The sequence below is a fragment of the Lissotriton helveticus genome, chromosome 12 (genome assembly GCF_964261635.1).
Source record: "Lissotriton helveticus chromosome 12, aLisHel1.1, whole genome shotgun sequence".
Lineage (NCBI taxonomy): Eukaryota > Metazoa > Chordata > Amphibia > Caudata > Salamandridae > Lissotriton > Lissotriton helveticus.
In genome coordinates this window covers 356,334,066-356,354,139 of record NC_136073.1, presented here as the reverse complement: position 1 = coordinate 356,354,139, position 20,074 = coordinate 356,334,066, and positions in this window count along the sequence as shown.

Genomic DNA, 20,074 nt, shown 5'->3' with positions numbered 1-20,074 from the left:
GGAGCCTAAAATTTTTAAACTGAAAAGCATAACAGTAAAAAAATAATCTGGTAAAGCCAATCCTCCTAGTTTCAAAGCCCTCCTCAATTTTCTCCATGCTATTCTAGGGGATTTAGTAGCCCATATGAATGAGCCTATCCGACCTTGGAGATTAGCTATATCTTTTTTATCAAAACCCAGAGGAATTGAATTAAATAAGAAAGTTAACTTTGGTAAAATAATCATCTTAACCAAATTCACTCTGCCATAGATATTAAAAGGCAGAGCGTTCCATCTAGTCAAGAGTTTCTTAACTTCTTTTAATACTATGTTCCAACTGACCTTCACTACCTCATCCAAAGCTTGAGTAATATGAATCCCCAAATATCTTATTTTTGTTTTGGCCTCTAATATGGGGGACGGGCAATTCCAACACATGATGTCGGTTTTATCTTGGTTTATTCCGTATCCTGACACTGTACCAAAATCTTTGGCCAATTCTATTAAGCGTGGGATAGCCTCATCTGGGTTTGATGTATAAAGTAAAAGGTCGTCGGCATAAAGTGCCGTTTTAAGCTCCAGATTTCCCAACGCAAATGGTAAGATATTAAGGTCAGATCTTATAGAACAAACAAAAGGCTCTATGTAAATATCAAAAAGAAGAGGTGACAGGGGACAGCCCTGTCTTGTTCCTCTTGAAATATATAGCCAATCTGTTAAGCTTCCGTTAACTAAAACTTTAGCCCTAGGCCGTCTATATAGAGTCTCAATCCCCTTGACAAATGTGTCCGGAAATCCGAATTTTTCCATGGTTTTCCACAGAAACCTCCAATTTACTTGATCGAAAGCTTTTGCAGCGTCGATCGCAACGATAGCCAGTGGAAGCCCGTTCTTAGTTGCAAAGTCTATGACCCCTATAACCTGATAAGTTAGTTCATTTAATTGGCGTCCAGGTATAAAACCTCTCTGGTCTGAGTGTATGATGGATTTAATTACTTTTGCGAGTCTAGTCGAAAGGATGCCGGAATATATTTTGGAATCTGAATTAAGGAGCGAAATAGGCCTGTATGAAGCTATTCTTTTTGGATCCTTGTTAGGTTTAGCCAGTAATGTTATTGTTGCCTCAGCCCAAGTATCGGAAATGCATTCCCCCTCTATAAGATTCCTATTGAATAATGAAACAAGTGGGCCTACTACCTCCTCTACGTTATCCTTATAGACTTCGGTCGGCAGCCCATCCGGGCCTGCCGCTTTGTTTCTAGTCATTTTTTTCAATTGGGTCCTCACCTCTCCCTCCGTTATAGCTGTAACTAGGTAAAGTTTATCAGATTCATTCAACTGTGGCAATTCTTTCTCCATCCACCAATTTTCCAATGCATCTTCACTAGGCATATCTTGTTCTTTACACAGTTCCTCCATAAACCCTCTTGCTTCATCCCTTATTTCGGAGTCCTCTGTTAACTTTAACCCTGTTTCCTCCTGAATTAACAACGTAATGTTATTTCTGCTTCTCTCAGATCTGGCCTTCCATGCGAGAAGCGAGCCGCATTTTTCCCCATATTCGAAATTACGAAGCTTGCTCACCTCCCACCTATCCCTGTTAATTTTATCCATACAAGCCTTAAAACGTGCCTGTATCTCGCCCAGTTCCTTTTCTAATACCTGGATCTTACCTCTGTCATTTAACACTGCCCGTTGGAGTTGCCGTTCCTAATTTTTAATCTCTTCTAGATCGTGGATGTCTATTTATTTTCTACTTTTTATTATTGAAACCTTCTGTGACTTAAAGACCCCCCTTAAGAAGGATTTTGATGCATCCCAAACAATTCGCTCTAAAGCTGTCCCAACGTTAAACCGAAAGAATTCAGTGAAACTTTCTTTGATATTCAATTTAACTTTTTCGTCTAAGAGCATTGTTCTATCCAGGGTCCACCGCCGCATTGTATAGCTGATTTTGAAATTAATTTCCAACTCCACCACAGAGTGGTCTGACAAACCTACTGGCATATAAGATACAGACAGTGTATCTGAAAGGAGAGTTTGATCTATCAGAAAAAAATCAATTCTTGAAAATTGCTTATATTTTTTCTTAAAAAAGGAGTACTCTCTAAGATTACCTTGCTTAATTCTCCAGACATCCACTAAAACAAATTCTTTAATAATACTATTTAGTGCTGAGATAGATTTATTGGAGGATTATATTTCACCTTCGAGGTGCGGTCTAAATCTTGTCAAACACTAAGTTAAAATCTCCCCCTAGTATGACTGGCACAGTATACTGTATCAAATACTCTTGTAGCTTCTGAAGAAACACTGCGTTATCTTCGTTTGGGCCATAGTACACAGCGCAAAGAAAAGTAAAACCTCCAACAGACAGTACTGCTGCCAACCACCTTCCCGACTGGTCAGTACCCCAACTGATCACCCTTATCCCTTTATATGCCCGTACTATGATGGCTACAACTCTATTTGACCCTTTCTGATTAGAGCACAGGACTTCCTGGACCCAATTATATCTAGTAAAGATTTGCGCACACTCCTTTGACTCTAAATGTGTTACCTGCAAAAGATACAAAGATGCTTCAGAATTCCTTAAAAACTCGCATATTCTCTGTTGTTTTTTCTGGCTTCCCAATCCATTTACATTCCATGATAGGATTCTAGTACTCGATGCCATTTATACATTGATAGAATAATGACATTTTGACTAATAATTGCATAGACTTGTAGTAATATTCTAAACCTTTACAACATAAAATTCTGGCATATGAGGACATTTTATTTTTACACCACCCCCCCCCCCCCCCCCTTGGACCTTCACCTCCCCCCATCCCCCGAGGAACCCTCCCTTCACAATTTGCGTATCCAACTCCCTAAGGAGCTCCCAGCCCTAAGCACATCTAGTAAAAATTTTCCCACCCATTTTAGTTATATTTTCAATGCTTATACACCTTTACCTATACAACACCTATAGCTTGTGTCCCTTCCCCTTTTTTATTATTTTTTATTTATTTATTATATATTTTTTATTTTTTTTATTTTTATTATATATATTTTTTTATATATATATATTTTTTTAACTTTCTAAGTTTCTCTAGTTTTTCCCCTAATTCCCTTCAACACGTTGCCCCTCCGTCTATCACTCCCCTCCCGCCAAACGATAATTATATTAGAAATGAACTTATTACCCTACTACTTTCTCATCCCCACCAACAATTCATCTACCTCCTCTGGATAATTACAATTATACATTCTGTTGTTCCACATGATCTTTAGTAGTGCGGGGAATTTCATTTGAACCTGTGCGCCCAGTGATCGGAGTTCGGGCATCCTAGAACCCAACTCCCATTGCCTCTGTGCAGTCTTCCCCCCCAAATCTGATCTGAATTGATAGGGATTAGCACGATAATGGAGAGAAGAGCGTGCAAGACATCTACTAAGGATAAGTCCTTAACCGCATACGTTTGAAAATAAACAAGTATTTTCCTCGGAGCCTTGCGGTCCGGGTGCAGTCTGAAGGGGTCTCGGTGCACACGCTGTATCTCAGCTTCCAGATCTATATCGGGTCTGTCTTTAGTACATCTTCGCGTAGCAGACAGCATACGAAACCCTTAATATCCTCCACTTCTGCACCCTCTAGAATTTTCAAAATTCGTAGATTATTCCGTCTGCTCTGCATTTCAAGCCGTTCCATGTCCATAACTAATTTACGATTTTGCACTTTAAGAGCCTCAATATCCTTGGTGTTCTCCACTGATACCTCTGACAATGAGGCTACCTTTCCCTCTAACACACTGGTACGAGCAGCTATACCATCAATTTTTGCCTCCAGAATGTCAAATCTGTCATAGAACCCTCTTTGGTAATCCTCCGATGTGGCAAATTTCTCCATCAAATCCTCCCTCAGTGAATCAAACAGTTGACCAAGCCTGTCCTCCTCTGCTCCTCCTACCGCTAAATCTTTACCCTCTCTATTCAGACACAGATCCCTTGAGCTGTATTAATTGCATACCTAGTGGAAGGGAGGGGAGAATACATGGGAAGATTATGTGAGGCTCCAGGGAGGGGATTTGAGGGGGTGAGTAGTACTGGCAATGCTGTAGACAGATAAGTTAGTGTGACCGGGGTTACATTTTCCCCTTCCACGGCTGGAGTTAGAGTTGAAGAATTGGAAAAATTAGAAGAAATGGCCCTGTTCCCCTCTTCCCCCTCTGTCAATGGGTCAGATGCAGATGGTGTCAGTGACCTTCATATGCTTGGAGCAAGTATTCCTCGGGTAACAGTTTGAGATACAATCGTAGTAGCTGGAGTAACTACCAAGGCTAGGGGAACCGGGCGGAAGGCTGAAACAACCGCTGCACCTGCTGTAACTGCTGGAAGGGCAAGGGAAGCAGACGGGACAGGGGTAGGGGGACCTGAGGGAACTGAGAAAACCAATGTCTCTGGCTCCCCAATCTTGGAAATGGGATCTAAGTCCTGCTCTGGGTTACATACTGATCCCTTTGGGATTGTCTGGTTCCCCCCACTCTCACAAGGTATACCTTCCAGCACAGAATACCTATTCTCCAGTGGCAAGAGAGACAAGGTAGATAATACAGGTGTAGGTGGAAGGTTGGGGGTTGCCTTCGTTTGGTCAACTTTAGTTTGATCAGCTACAACTGTCTTAGTTGTCTTTACTTTTATGTTGGCCTTAGTGTTATCCTTGGTGCCAGCGCCAGTGCAGGTATTTATATTGACGACTTTATCCGCTGACTCCCCATCTTTAACAGCTTGCTCCATAATCTTGAAGAAGCTTTTAAGCGAGGGCGTACTTCTCTGAGCCTGAAACTGCTTATTCCCCCTATTTTCCTGGGACCCCCTCTCTTCCTCTGCTTAGGAGATATCTGTATTGGACCTCTCTTCTCACTTGAATCCCCTAACTCCCACAGTCCCTGTTTCCTAAGTACCTGTTTGGACCTTAACTGATATCTATTTCTAATCTCTCCCGAATGTCCAGCACCTTCACCAGAAACTACACTCTCTCTCGGGTTCGATGTAGCGTTAGGGGCTACTTCTGTACTGGAGGGCAAGAGGGCAGAGTCAGTACCCACAGTCACAGGCACACTTCCAGCTTCAGTGTCGGCTTGACCTGACCCCGCAGCTTCAGACGATATGGGCTTCAAACCCTCTACCTCCATGCAATCCCCCCCTCCTGGAACCTCTTACCGACAGTTGTTGTAATTTTTCTCGATAGCAGAGAGCCCCCGACACACTGGGCCTTTCACGCGTTGTATAAGCGCACCTCTTGACCGCTGCCAATGCCCAGTGTAAAAGCCACAACTACCACAGCCTCTGCCTCTGCCACTGCTCCAAGTGCGAGTCTCCTGCAGCCGGGCACCTGATTTTACTGTTTTTACCGTTTTTTCTGACTGTACCAACTGTGACGTGCAGCTTGAATGGGGAACGCAGCGTCTTCCTCCCGAAGCTCTCCACTGCTCGTACTCCTGTGTGTGCCGCGTCAGCATCTCCGGGACCGCGGCTACAGGGTCCTAGTGCCTCGGAGCTCCTCCATAGAGCCTCACAGAACGCCGAAGGAAAAACAAAACCAAAAACAAGAATTTACTCTCCAAGCTTTATATGAGAAAGGGGAAGAGTACTCATATCCTCACCGTTCAAGGTGTCAATATCCGTTTTCTAAATGGGAAAACGACCTCTCTGAAACTGCATAGTGCTATCTTGGGCGAGGAGCTCCGCAGCAGCCGTTAGTCTGCGGCCGCGATGTTCCTCCAGCTACCGCAGACTTTTTCATAGCAAAAACATGCCAAACCCATACATTTCTGAAAAGTAGACACCTGGGGGCTTCCAAGGAGGTATGGCTTGCGTGGATCCTCCAACGTTCCTTTACCCAGAATCCCTTGCAAATCTCGATTGTAGCTGAAAAAAATCAGATTTTTCACACATTTTTGTGTGGGAAAGCGTGGCATCACTGGGCTCACACAAATTTCCTCCCACCCAGCATTCCTCAAGGTCTCCCAATAAAAATGGTACCTCACTTGCGTGGGTAGGCATAGTGGCTGCAACAGGAAAGGGCCCAAATCGTACGTTGGAGAATTTAAAATACCCTATAGCAAAACTACCTTGATTTTTGGGGGGGGCACCTGAGTTTTTGGCCCGGGGCTCGGCGGCAATCTTTGGAAACTACCAAACCCAAACAGTTCTGAAAACTAGACACCCAGGGGAGTCCAGGGAGGTATGGCATGCGTGGGTCTCCCAATGTTTTCCTACCCAGAATTACTTGCAAACCTTAAAATTAGGTAAAAAAAATCACTTTTCCAAACTTTTTTGCGTGGGATCTCCGTGCCGGCAAACATGTCCTACCACCCAGCGTTCCCCTTGTTCTCTCGAGTAAAATGATACCTCACTTGTGTAGGTGCCCCAAAGCAGAACAGGTTAAAAATGAATTTTTAAAAAAAATAGTATTTAGGTTTGACAAATAAAGCACCCCACCTTAGTCACAGGCCTTTGGCCCACCCACACAAGTGAGGTATCATTTTACTCGGGAGATCAAGGGGAACGCTGGGTGGTAGGACATTTGTGCTGGCATGGGGATCCCACGCAAAAATTAATGGAAAAGGGTTTTTTTTAACCTAAATTTAAGGTTTGCAGGGATTTCTGGGTAGGAAAACATTGGGGGACCCATGCATGCCATACCTCCCTGGACTCCCCAGGGTGTCTAGTTTTCAGAACTGTTTGGGTTTGGTAGTTTTCAAAGATGCCCGCCAAGCCCCGGGCCAAAAGCTCAGGTGACCCACACAAACAATAAGATAGTTTTGCTAAAGGTAATTTTTAAGTCTCCACCGTACGAATTGGGCATTTTCCTGTTGCAGCCACTATGCCTACCCACTCAAGTGAGGTACCATTTTTATCGGGAGACCAGGGGGAACACTGGGTGGGAGGAAATTTGTGTGAGCCCAGTGATGCCACGCTTTCCTACACAAAAAAGTGTGAAAAAATTATTTTTTCAGCTAAAATTGAGGTTTGCAAGGGATTCTGGGTAAAGGAACGTTGGAGGATCCACGCACGCCATACCTCCTTGGAAGCCCCCGGGTATCTACTTTTCAGAAATGTGTGGGTTTGGTAGGTTTCCCTAGATGGCCGTCTAGCACGGGGCCAAAAACCCAGGTAACCCCTCTTGCAAAAGCTGGTGGTTTTGACAATGGTAATGTCAAAACCACCAGCTTTTGCAAGCGGGGTTACCTGGGTTTTTGGCCCCGTGCTAGACGGCCATCTAGGGAAACCTACCAAACCCACACATTTCTGAAAAGTAGACACCCGGGGCTTCCATGGAGGTATGGCTTGCGTGGATCCTCCAACGTTCCTTTACCCAGAATCCCTTGCAAATCTCGATTGTAGCTGAAAAAAATCAGATTTTTCACACATTTTTGTGTGGGAAAGCATGGCATCTCTGGGCTCACACAAATTTCCTCCCACCCAGCGTTCCCCAAGGTCTCCTGATAAAAATGGTACCTCACTTGCGTGGGTAGGCATAGTGGCTGCAACAGGAAAAGGTCCAAATCGTACGGTGGAGAATTTAAAATACCCTATAGCAAAACTACCTTTTTTTTTTTTTTTGAGTCCTCATATAATGCCACTAGAAGTATAACTCTAGAAGGGCTTTCTCCGGGCTACCACCTCAGACTTAATTGTTCCCGCCCTGGAGTCTGCAAGCAACCAACGAAGATTGCCCAGAGGTAGGTCATTTCCCATCCCACTCCCGTTTACGGTGATTCTTGCCCTGCGGGAGGATAGGACCAAAAAACCTTCGGCAAAATCATCGGGCTCGGTTCCGAATTAGCTCTCAGACCATGCCGTCAGTGGAGACCATATTATGCTTGCCTTCTCTCCGCCACATAGCAGATCCAAACCACTCACCACCATGATGTTTCTAAGGCAGTCCGCAAATCTCGGAGGACTGGCGGACTTCCATTCCCTACATATTTCTCTTCTGGCAATGACTAGAACATAAAACATCAATTGTGTAATATTATCTCTGATATCATAATCTTGAGGGAGGCCGAAAAGTATTAATCTGGTATTACATTCAACGGGTAATAAAGTTACCTGCTCTAAAAAACTAGCAACCTCCTCCCAGTAAGTTTCCAATACAGGACACTCGCAAACATATGCATGTCATCGGCTGCTACGGTCTTACATCTGGGACATAGGTACTCATCTGCAGAAATCTTTGAGAGCTTTGATGGAGTCCAATACGCCCTATACGCTGTATAGAAATGGTTCCTCCTTAGATTAGAGGGCTTTATAACATTCTGTGAGAGAACAAAAGAATCCGTCCATAATTTTACCATTTCCCCGAGTCCTTAGTTATTAAGTCTCCCCAGAGTTTAAATATTTCTGCTCCCAAATTATCTTTCTCATATAACATTATAGTGTACCAGTGTGATATCTCCCCCTTCCAGCCCCCTCCCCTGTTGACATGCTCCAACATTACAACCTCTTTTCTATTTCCCCCACATTGCTCTTCCCACCATGAGGATAGCTGATAAAACTTAAACCTTGAAATGGCACCTCCTGTGAGGTTGAAAAGAGATTCCCAGCTTAATAGTTCTCCATGATTACACAGGTCACCCCACTGTGAGAAACCTGCAACTTTCAGTGGAATAGCTAAACGATCCATTAAACATTCTGGGGTACCTGGAGAATCCCAAATGGGGGCCAAATGATGATAGTAGGGAATATCAAAGATTCTTCGCATCGCCTGCCATACAGCGAGCGCGGTCTTCAGGACCTTCAAACGAACCTTTTTAAAAAATTTCTGGTCTCCAAATTTTAACAAAAAAAAATCTAAGCCTTGTGGCAAGTCTGTGAGCATAGCGTGAAAAAGTTTACCATGGGATGACGAATCCAATTTATTTGCCAGGAGCCTAAAATTTTTTAACTGAAAAGCATAACAGTAAAAAAAAAAATCTGGTAAAGCCAATCCTCCTAGTTTTAAAGCCCTCCTCAATTTTCTCCATGCTATTCTAGGGGATTTAGTAGCCCATATGAATGAGCCTATCCGACCTTGGAGATTAGCTATATCTTTTTTATCAAAACCCAGAGGAATTGAATTAAATAGGAAAGTTAACTTTAGTAAAATAATCATCTTAACCAAATTCACTCTGCCATAGATATTAAAAGGCAGAGCATTCCATCTAGTCAAGAGTTTCTTAACTTCTTTTAATACTATGTTCCAACTGACCTTCACTACCTCATCCAAAGCTTGAGTAATATGAATCCCCAAATATCTTATTTTTGTTTTGGCCTCTAATATGGGGGACGGGCAATTCCAACACATGATGTCGGTTTTATCTTGGTTTATTCCGTATCCTGACACTGTACCAAAATCTTTGGCCAATTCTATTAAGCGTGGGATAGCCTCATCTGGGTTTGATGTATAAAGTAAAAGGTCGTCGGCATAAAGTGCCGTTTTAAGCTCCAGATTTCCCAACGCAAATGGTAAGATATTACGGTCAGATCTTATAGAACAAACAAAAGGCTCTATGTAAATATCAAAAAGAAGAGGTGACAGGGGACAGCCCTGTCTTGTTCCTCTTGAAATATATAGCCAATCTGTTAAGCTTCCATTAACTAAAACTTTAGCCCTAGGCCGTCTATATAGAGTCTCAATCCCCTTGATAAATGTGTCCGGAAATCCGAATTTTTCCATGGTTTTCCACAGAAACCTCCAATTTACTTGATCGAAAGCTTTTGCAGCGTCGATCGCAACGATAGCCAGTGGAAGCCCGTTCTTAGTTGCAAAGTCTATGGCCCCTATAACCTGATAAGTTAGTTCATTTAATTGGCGTCCAGGTATAAAACCTCTCTGGTCTGAGTGTATGATGGATTTAATTACTTTTGCGAGTCTAGTCGAAAGGATGCCGGAATATATTTTGGAATCTGAATTAAGGAGCGAAATAGGCCTGTATGAAGCTATTCTTTTTGGATCCTTGTTAGGTTTAGCCAGTAATGTTATTGTTGCCTCAGCCCAAGTATCAGGAATGCATTCCCCCTCTATAAGAATCCTATTGAATAATGAAACAAGTGGGCCTACTACCTCCTCTACGTTATCCTTATAGACTTCGGTCGGCAGCCCATCTGGGCCTGCCGCTTTGTTTCTAGTCATTTTTTTCAATTGGGTCCTCACCTCTCCCTCCGTTATAGCTGTAACTAGGTAAAGTTTATCAGATTCATTCAACTGTGGCAATTCTTTCTCCATCCACCAATTTTCCAATGCATCTTCACTAGGCATATCTTGTTCTTTATACAGTTCCTCCATAAACCCTCTTGCTTCATCCCTTATTTCGGAGTCCTCTGTTAACTTTAACCCTGTTTCCTCCTGAATTAACAACGTAATGTTATTTCTGCTTCTCTCAGATCTGGCCTTCCATGCAAGAAGCGAGCCGCATTTTTCCCCATATTCGAAATTACGAAGCTTGCTCACCTCCCACCTATCCCTGTTAATTTTATCCGTACAAGCCTTAAAACGTGCCTGTATCTCACCCAGTTCCTTTTCTAATACCTGGATCTTACCTCTGTCATTTAACGCTGCCCGTTGGAGTTGCCGTTCCTTATTTTTAATCTCTTCTAGATCGTGGATGTCTATTTCTTTTCTACTTTTTATTATTGAAACCTTCTGTGACTTAAAGACCCCCCTTAAGAAGGATTTTGATGCATCCCAAACAATTCGCTCTGAAGCTGTCCCAACGTTAAACCGAAAGAATTCAGAGAAACTTTCTTTGATATTCAATTTAACTTTTTCGTCTAAGAGCATTGTTCTATCCAGGGTCCACCGCCGCATTGTATAGCTGATTTTGAAATTAATTTCCAACTCCACCACAGAGTGGTCTGACAAACCTACTGGCATATAAGATACAGACAGTGTATCTGAAAGGAGAGTTTGATCTATCAGAAAAAAATCAATTCTGGAAAATTGCTTATATTTTTTGCTAAAAAAGGAGTACTCTCTAAGATTACCTTGCTTAATTCTCCAGACATCCACTAAAACAAATTTTTTAATAATACTATTTAGTGCTGAGATAGATTTATTGGAGGATTATATTTCACCTTCGAGGTGCGGTCTAAATCTTGGTCAAACACTAAGTTAAAATCTCCCCCTAGTATGACTGGCACTGTATACTGTATCAAATACTCTTGTAGCTTCTGAAGAAACACTGCGTTATCTTCGTTTGGGCCATAGTACACAGCGCAAAGAAAAGTAAAACCTCCAACAGACAGTACTGCTGCCAACCACTTTCCCGACTGGTCAGTACCCCAACTGATCACCCTTATCCCTTTATATGCCCGTACTCTAATGGCTACACCTCTATTTGACCCTTTCTGATTAGAGCACAGGACTTCCTGGACCCAATTATATCTAGTAAAGATTTGTGCACACTCCTTTGACTCTAAATGTGTTTCCTGCAAAAGATACAAAGATGCTTCAGAATTCCTTAAAAACTGGCATATTCTCTGTTGTTTTTTCTGGCTTCCCAATCCATTTACATTCCATGATAGGATTCTAGTACTCGATGCCATTTATACATTGATAGAATAATGACATTTTGACTAATAATTGCATAGACTTGTAGTAATATTCTAAACCTTTACAACATAAAATTCTGGCATATGAGGACATTTTATTTTTACACCCCCCCCCCCCCCCGAGGAACCCTCCCTTCACAATTGGCGTATCCAACGCCCTAAGGAGCTCCCAGCCCAAAGCACATCTAGTAAAAAATTTCCCACCCATTTTAGTAATATTTTCAATGCTTATACACCTTTACCTATACAACACCTATAGCTTGTGTCCCTTCCCCTTTTTTATTTTTATTTTTTATTTATTTATTATATATTTATTTATTTTTCTTTTATTTTTATTATATATATTTTTTTTATATATATATATTTTTTAACTTTCTATGTTTCTCTAGTTTTTTCCCTAATTCCATTCAACACGTTGCCCCTCTGTCTATCACTCCCCTCCCGCCAAACGATAATTATATTAGAAATGAACTTATTATCCTACTACTTTCTCATCCCCACCAACAATTCATCTACCTCCTCTGGGTAATTACAATTATACATTCTGTTGTTCCACATGATCTTTAGTAGTGCGGGGAATTTCATTTGAACCTGTGCGCCCAGTGATCGGAGTTCGGGCATCCTAGAACCCAACTCCCATTGCCTCTGCGCAGTCTTCCCCCCCAAATCTGATCTGATTTGATAGGGATTAGCACGATAATGGAGAGAAGAGCGTGCAAGACATCTACTAAGGATAAGTTCCTTAACCGCATACGTTTGAAAATAAACAAGTATTTTCATCGGAGCCTTGCGGTCCGGGTGCAATCTGAAGGGGTCAGACACAGATCACTTTGAGCTGTATTAATTGCATAACTAGTGGAAGGGAGGGGAGAATACATGGGAAGATTATGTGAGGCTCCAGGGAGGGGATTTGAGGGGGTGAGTAGTACTGGCAATGCTGTAGACAGATCAGTTAGTGTGACCGGGGTTAAATTTTCCCCTTCCACTGCTGGAGTTAGAGTTGAAGAATTGGAAAAATTAGAAGAAATGGCCCTGTTCCCCTCTTCCCCCTCTGTCAATGAGTCAGATGCAGATGGTGTCAGTGACATTGATATGCTTGGAGCAAGTATTCCTGGGGTAACAGTTTGAGATACAATCGTAGTAGCTGGAGTAACTACCAAGGCTAGGGGAACCGGGCAGAAGGCTGAAACAACCGCTGCACCTGCTGTAACTGCTGGAGGGGCAAGAGAAGCAGACGGGACAGGGGTAGGGGGACCTGAGGGAACTGAGAAAACCAATGTATCTGGCTCCCCAATCTTGGAAATGGGATCTAAGTCCTGCTCTGGGTTACATACGGATCCTTTTGGGATTGTCTGGTTCCCCCCACTCTCACAAGGTATACCTTCCAGCACAGAATACCTATTCTCCAGTGGCAAGAGAGACAAGGTAGATAATACAGGTGTAGGTGGAAGGTTGGGGGTTGCCTTCGTTTGGTCAACTTTAGTTTGATCGGCTACAACTGTCTTAGTTGTCTTTACTTTTATGTTGGCCTTAGTGTTATCTTTGGTGCCAGTGCAGGTATTTATATTGACGACTTTATCCGCTGACTCCCCATCTTTAACTGCTTGCTACATAATCTTGAAGAAGCTTTTAAGCGAGGGCGTACTTCTCTGAGCCTAAAACTGCTTATTCCCCCTGACTGCTCCTATTTTCCTGGGACCCCCTATCTTCCTCTGCTTAGGAGATATCGGTATTGGACCTCTCTTCTCACTTGAATCCCCTAACTCCCACAGTCCCTGTTTCCTAAGTACCTGTTTAGACCTTAACTGATATCTATTTCTAATCTCTCCCGAATGTCCAGCACCTTCACCAGAAACTACACTCTCTCTCGGGTTTGATGTAGCTTTAGGGGCTACTTCTGTACTGGAGGGCAAGAGGGCAGAGTCAGTACCCACAGTCACCGGCACACTTCCAGCTTCAGTGTCGGCTTGACCTGACCCCGCAGCTTCAGACGATATGGGCTTCAAACCCTCTACCTCCATGCAATCCTCCCCTCCTGGAACCTCTTACCGACAGTTGTTGTATTTTCCTCGATAGCAGAGAGCCCCCGACACACTGGGCCTTTCACGCGTTGTATAAGCGCACCTCTTGACCGCTGCCAATGCCCAGTGTAAAAGCCACAACTACTACAGCCTATGCCTCTGCCACTGCTCCAAGTGCGAGTCTCCTGCAGCCGGGCACCTGATTTTACTGTTTTTACCGTTTTTTCTGACTGTACCAACTGTGACGTGCAGCTTGAATGGGGAACGCAGCGTCTTCCTCCCGAATCTCTCCACTGCTCGTACTCCTGTGTGAGCCGCGTCAGCATCTCCGGGACCGCGGCTACAGGGTCCTAGTGCCTCGGAGCGCCTCCATAGAGCCTCACAGAACGCCGAAGGAAAAACAAAACCAAAAACAAGAATTTACTCTCCAAGCTTTATATGAGAAAGGGGAAGAGTACTCATATCCTCACCGTTCAAGGTGTCAATATCCGTTTTCTAAATGGGAAAACGACCTCTCTGAAACTGCATAGTGCTATCTTGAGCGAGGAGCTCCGCAGCAGCCGTTAGCCTGCCGCCGCCATGTTCCTCCAGCTACCGCAGACTTTTTCATAGCAAAAACCTACCAAACCCACACATTTCTGAAAAGTAGACACCCGTGGGCTTCCAAGGAGGTATGGCTTGCGTGGATCCTCCAACGTTCCTTTACCCAGAATCCCTTGCAAATCTCGATTGTAGCTGAAAAAAATCAGATTTTTCACACATTTTTGTGTGGGAAAGCGTGGCATCACTGGGCTCACACAAATTTCCTCCCACCCAGCGTTCCCCAAGGTCTCCCGATAAAAATGGTACCTCACTTGCGTGGGTAGGCATAGTGGCTGCAACAGGAAAAGGTCCTAATCGTACAGTGGAGAATTTAAAATACCCTATAGCAAAACTACATTGATTTTTGGGGGGGCACCTGAGTTTTTGGCCCGGGGCTCGGCGGCCATGTTTGGAAACTACCAAATCCAAACAGTTCTGAAAACTAGACACCCGGGGGAGTCCAGGGAGGTATGGCATACATGGGTCCCCCAATGTTTTCCTACCCAGAATTCCTTGCAAACCTTAAAATTAGGTAAAAAAATCACTTTTCCAAACTTTTTTGCGTGTGATCTCCATGCCGGCAAAAATGTCCTACCACCCAGCATTCCCCTTTTTCTCCCGAGTAAAATGATACCTCATTTGTGTGGGTGCCCCAAAGCAGAACAGGCTAAAAATGAATTTTTAAAAAATGTAGTATTTATGTTTGACAAATTAAGCACCCCACCTTAGTCACAGGCCTTTGGCCCACCCACACAAGTGAGGTATCATTTTACTCAGGAGATCAAGGGGAATGCTGGGTGGTAGGACATTTGTGCCGGCACGGAGATCCCTCGCAAGAATGTATGGAAAAGTGTTTTTTTTAACCTAAATTTAAGGTTTGCAGGGATTTCTGGGTAGGAAAACATTGGGGGACCCATGCATGCCATACCTCCCTGGACTCCCCCGGGTGTCTAGTTTTCAGAACTGTCTGGGTTTGGTAGTTTCCAAAGATGCCCGCCAAACCCCGGGCCAAAAGCTCAGGTGACCCCTCAAAAAATAAGATAGTTTTGCTAAAGGTAATTTTTAAGTCTCCACCGTACGAATTGGGCCTTTTCCTGTTGCAGCCACTATGCCTACCCATGCAAGTGAGGTGCCATTTTTATCGAGAGACCTGGGGAAACGCTGGGTGAGAGGAAATTTGTGTGAGCCCAGTGATGCCACGCTTTCCCACACAAAAAAGTGTGAAAAAAAGATTTTTTTCAGCTAAAATTGAGGTTTGCAAGGGATTCTGGGTAAAGGAACGTTGGAGGATCCACGCACGCCATACCTCCTTGGAAGCCCCGGGTGTCTACTTTTCAGAAATGTGTGGGTTTGGTAGGTTTCCCTAGATGGCCGTCTAGCACAGGGCCAAAAACCCAGGTAACTCCTCTTGCAAAAGCTGGTGGTTTTGACAATGGTTTTGACAATGGTGACGACAAGTGAGGTATCATTTTACTCGAGAGATCAATGGCAACACTGGGTGGTAGGACATTTGTACCGACACGGAGATCCCACGCAAAAATGTATGGAAAAGTGGTTTTTGTAACCTAAATTTAAGGTTTGCAGGGATTTCTTGGTAGGAAAACATTGGGGGACCCACGCATGCCATACCTCCCTGGACTCCCCCGGGTGTCTAGTTTTCAGAACTGTTTGGGTTTGGTAGTTTCCAAAGATGCCCGCCAAGTCCCAGGCCAAAAGCTCAGGTGACCCCTCAAAAAATAAGATAGTTTTGCTAAAGGTAATTTTTAAGTCTCCACCGTACGAATTGGGCCTTTTCCTGTTGCAGCCACTATGCCTACCCATGCAAGTGAGGTACCATTTTTATCGGGAGACCTGGGGAAACGCTGGGTGAGAGGAAATTTGTGTGAGCCCAGTGATGCCACGCTTTCCCACACAAAAAAGTGTGAAAAAATGTTTTTTTTTCAGCTAAAATTGAGGTTTGCAAGGGATTCTGGGTAAAGGAACGTTGGAGGATCCACGCACGCCATACCTCCTTGGAAGCCCCGGGTGTCTACTTTTCAGAAATGTGTGGGTTTGGTAGGTTTCCCTAGATGGCCGTCTAGCACGGGGCCAAAAACCCAGGTAACTCCTCTTGCAAAAGCTGGTGGTTTTGACAATTGTTTTGACAATGGTGACCACAAGTGAGGTATCATTTTACTCGAGAGATTAAGGGGAACACTGGGTGGTAGGACATTTGTACCGACACGGAGATCCCACGCAAGAATGTATGGAAAAGTGGGTTTTTTAACCTAAATTTAAGGTTTGCAGGGATTTCTGGGTAGGAAAACATTGGGGGACCCATGCATGCCATACCTCCCTGGACTCCCCCGGGTGTCTAGTTTTCAGAACTGTTTGGGTTTGGTAGTTTCCAAAGATGCCCGCCAAGCCCCGGGCCAAAAGCTCAGGTGACCCCCACAAAAAATAAGATAGTTTTGCTAAAGGTAATTTTTAAGTCTCCACCGTACGAATTGGGCCTTTTCCTGTTGCAGCCACTATGCCTACCCACGCAAGTGAGGTACCATTTTTATCGGGAGACCTGGGGAAATGCTGGGTGGGAGGAAATTTGTGTGAGCCCAGTGATGCCACGCTTTCCAACAGAAAAAAAAGTGTGGAAAAAAAGATTTTTTTCAGCTAAAATTGAGGTTTGCAAGGGATTCTGGGTAAAGGAACGTTGGAGGATCCACGCACGCCATACCTCCTTGGAAGCCCCAGGTGTCTACTTTTCAGAAATGTGTGGGTTTGGTAGGTTTCCCTAGATGACCGTCTAGCACGGGGCCAAAAACCCAGGTAACCCCTCTTGTAAAAGCTGGTGGTTTTGACAATGGTGACAATGTCAAAACCACCAACTTTTGCAAGCGGGGTTACCTGGGTTTTTGGCCCCGTGCTAGACGGTTATCTAGGGAAACCTACCAAACCCACACATTTCTGAAAAGTAGACACCTGGGGCTTCCAAGGAGGTATGGCCTGCGTGGATCCTCCAACCTTCCTTTACCCAGAATCCCTTGCAAATCTCGATTGTAGCTGAAAAAAATCAGATTTTTCACACATTTTTGTGTGGGAAAGCGTGGCATCACTGGGCTCACACAAATTTCCTCCCACCCAGCGTTCCCCAAGGTCTCCCGATAAAAATGGTACCTCACTTGCGTGGGTAGGCATAGTGGCTACAACAGGAAAAGGTCCAAATCGTACAGTGGAGAATTTAAAATACCCTATAGCAAAACTACATTGATTTTTGGGGGGGCACCTGAGTTTTTGGCCCGGGGCTCGGCGATCATGTTTGCAAACTACCAAACCCAAACAGTTCTGAAAACTAGACACCCGGGGGAGTCGAGGGAGGTATGGCATACGTGGGTCCCCCAATGTTTTCCTACCCAGAATTCCTTGCAAACCTTAAAATTAGGTAAAAAAAATCACTTTTCCAAACTTTTTTGCATGGGATCTCCATGCCGGCAAAAATGTCCTACCACCCAGCGTTCCCCTTTTTCTCCCGAGTAAAATGATACCTCACTTGTGTGGATGCCCCAAAGCAGAACAGGCTAAAAATGAATTTTTAAAAAATGTAGTATTTAGGTTTGACAAATTAAGCACCCCACCTTAGTCACAGGCCTTTGGCCCACCCACACAAGTGAGGTATCATTTTACTCAGGAGATCAAGGGGAATGCTGGGTCATAGGACATTTGTGCCGGCACGGAGATCCCTTGCAAGAATGTATGGAAAAGTGTTTTTTTAACCTAAATTTAAGGTTTGCAGGGATTTCTGGGTAGGAAAACATTGGGGGACCCACGCATGCCATACCTCCCTGGACTCCCCCGGGTGTCTAGTTTTCAGAACTGTTTGGGTTTGGTAGTTTCCAAAGATGCCCGCCAAGTCCCGGGCCAAAAGCTCAGGTGACCCCTCGAAAAATAAGATAGTTTTGCTAAAGGTAATTTTTAAGTCTCCACCGTACGAATTGGGCCTTTTCCTGTTGCAGCCACTATGCCTACCCATGCAAGTGAGGTACCATTTTTATCAGGAGACCTGGGGAAACGCTGGGTGAGAGGAAATTTGTGTGAGCCCAGTGATGCCACGCTTTCCCACACAAAAAAGTGTGAAAAAAATGATTTTTTTCAGATAAAATTGAGGTTTGCAAGGGATTCTGGGTAAAGGAACGTTGGAGGATCAACGCACGCCATACCTCCTTGGAAGCCCCGGGTGTCTACTTTTCAGAAATGTGTGGGTTTGGTAGGTTTCCCTAGATGGCCGTCTAGCACGGGGCCAAAAACCCAGGTAACTCCTCTTGCAAAAGCTGGTGGTTTTGACAATGGTTTTGACAATGGTGACGACAAGTGAGGTATCATTTTACTCGAGAGATCAAGGGCAACACTGGGTGGTAGGACATTTGTACCGACACGGAGATCCCACGCAAAAATGTATGGAAAAGTGGTTTTTGTAACCTAAATTTAAGGTTTGCAGGGATTTCTAGGTAGGAAAACATTGGGGGACCCACGCATGCCATACCTCCCTGGACTCCCCCGGGTGTCTAGTTTTCAGAACTGTTTGGGTTTGGTAGTTTCCAAAGATGCCCGCCAAGTCCCGGGCCAAAAGCTCAGGTGACCCCTCAAAAAATAAGATAGTTTTGCTAAAGGTAATTTTTAAGTCTCCACCGTACGAATTGGGCCTTTTCCTGTTGCAGCCACTATGCCTACCCATGCAAGTGAGGTACCATTTTTATCGGGAGACCTGGGGAAACGCTGGGTGAGAGGAAATTTGTGTGAGCCCAGTGATGCCACGCTTTCCCACACAAAAAAGTGTGAAAAAAATGATTTTTTTCAGCTAAAATTGAGGTTTGCAAGGGATTCTGGGTAAAGGAACGTTGGAGGATCCACGCACGCCATACCTCCTTGGAAGCCCCGGGTGTCTACTTTTCAGAAATGTGTGGGTTTGGTAGGTTTCCCTAGATGGCCGTCTAGCACGGGGCCAAAAACCCAGGTAACTCCTCTTGCAAAAGCTGGTGGTTTTGACAATTGTTTTGACAATGGTGACCACAAGTGAGGTATCATTTTACTCGAGAAATCAAGGGGAACACTGGGTGGTAGGACATTTGTACCGACACGGAGATCCCACGCAAGAATGTATGGAAAAGTGGTTTTTTAACCTAAATTTAAGGTTTGCAGGGATTTCTGGGTAGGAAAACATTGGGGGACCCATGCATGCCATACCTCCCTGGACTCCCCCGGGTGTCTAGTTTTCAGAACTGTTTGGGTTTGGTAGTTTCCAAAGATGCCCGCCAAGCCCCGGGCCAAAAGCTCAGGTGACCCCCACAAAAAATAAGATAGTTTTGCTAAAGGTAATTTTTAAGTCTCCACCGTACGAATTGGGCCTTTTCCTGTTGCAGCCACTATGCCTACCCACGCAAGTGAGGTACCATTTTTATCGGGAGACCTGGGGAAATGCTGGGTGGGAGGAAATTTGTGTGAGCCCAATGATGCCACGCTTTCCCACAGAAAAAAAAGTGTGGAAAAAAAGATTTTTTCAGCTAAAATTGAGGTTTGCAAGGGATTCTGGGTAAAGGAACGTTGGAGGATCCACGCACGCCATACCTCCTTGGAAGCCCCAGGTGTCTACTTTTCAGAAATGTGTGGGTTTGGTAGGTTTCCCTAGATGACCGTCTAGCACGGGGCCAAAAACCCAGGTAACCCCTCTTGTAAAAGCTGGTGGTTTTGACAATGGTGACAATGTCAAAACCACCAGCTTTTGCAAGCAGGGTTACCTGGGTTTTTGGCCCCGTGCTAGACGGTTATCTAGGGAAACCTACCAAACCCACACATTTCTGAAAAGTAGACACCTGGGGCTTCCAAGGAGGTATGGCCTGCGTGGATCCTCCAACCTTCCTTTACCCAGAATCCCTTGCAAA